The following is a 5,009-nucleotide window of genomic DNA, read 5'->3' on the forward strand; positions in this document are numbered from 1 at the left end:
TAAGTCTGACTATGCCCTTGTTGAAATTTTTAAAAATTTTTGAACTTAAAACAAGATAAACGATTTGATAAATTAGTGACTTTTTTATTTTTTTTTTAACCAAAATTCGATTTATTTTTGAATAGTCTTCTTTTAAAAAGTCACTAACTTATCAAACTGCTCTATTTGGCCATTGAAGAAAGAAAGCGAAAATGTTGAGTGCAAAAATTGCAAGTAACGCGAACAGACCTAGCGAGTACTTTTAGTGCTGCTCCTCTCGAGTGAGGGAAAATTTGAATAGCACCGATGAGTAAATATTTTTCTACTCGAACAAACGTTTCTCGAACAGGAGAAACGCGATAAGAAACTATTAAATTGTACAGGCAACATTCATATAGAAGCAACAGAAATAAAAAACAATTGTTTTTTTCAACAGGAACGGAGGCACTCCACAACGTGTGAAGCTTTAACAGCGGGCGAAAAATTACGAAGAAAAGTGTCGTTCGTCGAACTTAAACGAGATTCATACAAAGTTTTCGTTGTCATTTTCGCGCTCGTTAATAAATGAGAAAAGTGTACTCGGTTCGCGATAATAAGATAACCACGATGAATCGCGTTGTGCTGTGAACAGTGCATGGAAAGAAGATCAATCTAGGAACAGCCACTGTCGTCGCAAATGGAGTTTTTTCACGCGGATGCGTTCGAGCCCACGAAATGGTGAAATGATCGTGTACTTAGTGTATCGTGGACGCTGCAGCGATTTCTAAGAAGCAATTGTCCAAGACTAAGATGTACCCCGCGCCGGCGAGACATCCCGCCGCTCCCGTAAGTATTCGCATCATTATTTTTTCTGTTAGCGGAGTAGAAATTAACATCGTGGCATCTGTGAAATGAGAATTATTGCATTATAAAATTTAAAGTATGTATTTAATGAAAAAACGCAGAACGAATAATGCTGAAATTTCATTGTCACTTAATTTAAAGCGAATTTCATTTTAACCAACTTTCAACTTAACGTGCAGCCAAGTTAGTAAATTGACGGAACATTTTCTATTCTGCGTTCGGCATTTTCCCAGTGTACTACCGTATATTTCTTCGCTTACGCCGGTATTCTCGACATTTTTGCTTAGCGTTATCCATTATAGCGCACGTCAAAGGGTAATATAGTGTAATTACCGCTCCGCGCGAGGGAAGCGAAAGAGCACGTGGGAGTCAAGTCGACCGCTCTCGCACTTCGCGTTGCTAATTCGAAGAATGTTTGATTGTTCCCCGTGCACGTCCCTACGCCACAACCTCCGCTCGTGCCACTCTTTTTACCGTCATAATTTCACGCGTCGCACATGCTCAAAGTCCCATACGATGAAACGAGACCACCAGCGAATTTGCTGACATACGAATATGAGAGAGAGAGAGAGAGAGAGGAGGGGGGGGGGGAGGGCAGAGGCGACCATTAGAAATTATGAGGATTATTTATAGAGCCCGCAAGTCAACGTACAACAATTGCTGTTCATAGAACCGGCCAATGGACGATATGTGGGCACCACTCGTTTGCTTATTGACGCTGATGTGGCGCCGCTCTGCTCAAGGGGCACAAAGTGGCTCGATCGTTTCTTCGACGAGTATACTCGAAGCACACCGACGGACATACGAAGCGGTGGCGATAACGGTGCCGTAATACTTCTCTTAATATCGCGCTTAATGGCCGATAATTATTGCGGTGACTAATAATACAACTAATGATACAACATAATTGGTTTAAAGAAAATCAGAAAAAGTTAAGCAAACGTTACGAACGATAAGCGATAATTTTTCCGCGAGTATTTTCGAGACGGAATGACGTCACACTTTTTTTTACTGTCGCGCAAAAATGACTAATAATTATTACGATAACTAGAATAACGTAATTAATTCAAGAAGAGTTGCAAAAATTTAGATATATAATTTTGTTTAGATAATAACTTCTTTCTTTACGAATATTATCTAGTTCATTTGTAAGTTTATTTAGTAATTCTAATTTATGTAAGTTGCAAAATTCAACATATATATTGAAATTTTATATCGTTGAAGATATTTATTTGCGCACTAATTTCAAAGCGTTGACTCTTATATATCTTTAATAACTCTACTTATTATCATTTTATATTAAGAATCTCTTTATTATTTATTTAAATTTATGAATACTCTTGAGATACATGGCCGATCGTCTGTAATGCGTACGAGACAGATGATAATTATCGCGATTTATCATTAAACGTAATTAATCCAAGAGAACGAAGTTAGACACTGTTACGAAAATTGTTATTTAACAGGAAACTGTTCGAGACGCATTGCGTGCTGCTGAAAAAATGTAAGCTAATCTTATATTACGACAAGTACTTATAATGTCTTTTGCTTCCGTCATTGGCACGATTTGAACGATGTCTTTCTGTCAGGATATCATTAGCGATTTTTTAGTGAAAATGAATGGAAATTAATCTTTTTTACGCTGTAATATAAATTTCATGTAATAATGTTGCAAAGAAAGCAATAACTACTATTAATAGCTCACGGAAATAAGGGTTTTGCTGAAGTGTTAAAAAATTTAATTAGATCTGAAAATAATTTTGTTTGGACCATCAAAATAATTGTAGTAAGTAAGACGCTTAAACTGCTAAAATGTTAAAACTTTTTGCAGTATTGTTATTAACATTTAAACGTTTTGCATAATTATTTTGATGGTCTTACAAAATTATCTTCAGATTTGTATCTATAATAGCTAAATTTTTATAAATACTTAAATAGAATTATTCTTTCCGGACGCATAATCGAGTGTAATCATTGTGGCACGCGATCGTCTTTTTACGTATGCTTCTCATGGAGTAGTTATTTATTCTTTGGTTGGAAGAGATGTGACTGATAAGCTCAAATAAAGATTCGTATTAATGTTCTACACGGAAGAAACAGTTTTACTAAAGTGTTTATTTAGCTATAATAAAGATCTGAAAATAATCTTGTTGAATTATTAAAATAATTATGTAAGATGCTAAAGCTGGAGTTGTTAGAATATCAAAATTTTTTGCAACAACATTGCTTATCATGCTTGAATTTCCTTCTAATTATTTTGATAATCCAACAAATTCTTTTCAGATCGATCTGTATCTGTTAAATTTTTAAATCTTTTTGCAAATAATAAATTTCTTTCTTCTGTGTACAAACATAACTTGGCTGAAAACAATTTTACGTTTTATCATTATTGAGAAAAGTTGTCAATGTCACTTGAAACATTCATAAACTTATCAATGTGAAGAGTATCTTTAATTAATAATATGGGCCTTTATATTCCTGAATTTATATTGTATATGAAATTCTATAATGTAACATATACTTTTATATTTTCATATGTAATATTTTTCGAGAATAAGGATGGAGTGACACATGATTTTATATGAAATTATTTTCAGATCTAATTAAATTTTTTAAGACTTCAGTGTCTTGGATCCTTCATTGTAATCGATGAGTTTTGGATTCGATTTCGATCTTTTCTATACTATATATATTTTAATTTTATACAAAGTGAATTAGAAAGTCAGTTGGTGACGTGTTGCTTTATACGAGAGCTATCGATTCTTAAATCTTAGGTTTAATCTCGATCCTCATTCCACATATACTTGATCTCACTTTATCTACATATTCAAGGATTAATAAAGGGAATTTTGAAAATTGTGAATAAAGGAGTATGAGGTGAAATAGTTATCCATATCGAAAATCCATATTTCATACATATTTCTATCTTATAAAATTTATACATAATATGTATAAAACCTTCATTATAAGTTACGTTTCCATTCGTATAAATATGATATGTAAATATCATACAAGATATGTTGAATATGCACAGATGTACGTAAAAAATATAAATTATTCGAGTGAGATTTAATAATCCTATACCGAAAGGATTGTTTTACTGAAGTATCTTTCTTTCCTTTCTCTCTTTTTGCTTCTCTCTCTCTCTCTCTCTCTCTCTCTCTCAAAAATTTAGATACAGATCTGAAAATAATTTTGAGTCATCAGAATAATAATGTCGTGCTCAAAATTTTTGTAACATTAATCGTCATGATATTCCCACAAAATTAATTAAATTTTTAGATATTTTAGAAAAATTGTTCTTTCCGTGAATGATGATCCGATTTTTTTATGAAATATTTAATAAAGAAATATTTTTTGAAGCGCGTATATTTCTCTGGTTCGATTACGTACCACTTATTTTTACATTTAAAGTCAGTCACGTATTTCGCGTGACGGTTGATCATCAGTATAACAGAAAAGCTAGATGTTAGGACGAATGAGCCATTCTCCTTGCTTGCCAACCAAATAAACGAATGCACGCTGGCGAGCGTCACGCTCGTAATTCTGTAACTCGATCCTTCGCGAGGAGGATAATAAAAGGCGAAATAGTTATTCGCGAGAGTCGTCCGTTGTTTTAAGACGCAATGTCTAGAAAACCATGAAAAGCGAGAAAGTTGGGAAACACCGACAAGAAAAATCGGAGAAGAGTGTCGGAGATATAAAGACCGGAGAATATAGTCTTTGCAATTTCCTATCGCGATGGAAAATAGAAAAAAGGTGCGAAATTGCTCATTCGATAATATTTATCGCATATTTCGATAACAATTACATAATGAATTATGACAACACAAAAATAATGGTTTTCTTATGTATACCTAATAACTTCTACTCTTTCATTATTCATTCAATTTTTATCCGACAAGAATAAATTTTGATTTCGCAGGGGAATAACCGTCTCTGAGCAAAGAATCATTTCCTTATAACTCAATCAAACTGTGACATTTTTGTATACGCTCTTAAATAAAAGAAAAATATGCAACGCATTTTATATTTTACGATCGTGTCAGCTGTCACTCGTGCGATCATGTTTGAAGTTTCTCGTCGTTATTTTCTTTAAAATGAAAAATAAAAAGATGATGGTAGTAGATCGTAGTTAATAGCAATGGCGTAACTAGGTGAACGTCCTCTTTTCTCTCTCTCTCTCT

This window comes from Atta cephalotes (genome assembly GCF_000143395.1).
Source record: "Atta cephalotes unplaced genomic scaffold scaffold00019, whole genome shotgun sequence".
NCBI classification, from domain to species: domain Eukaryota; kingdom Metazoa; phylum Arthropoda; class Insecta; order Hymenoptera; family Formicidae; genus Atta; species Atta cephalotes.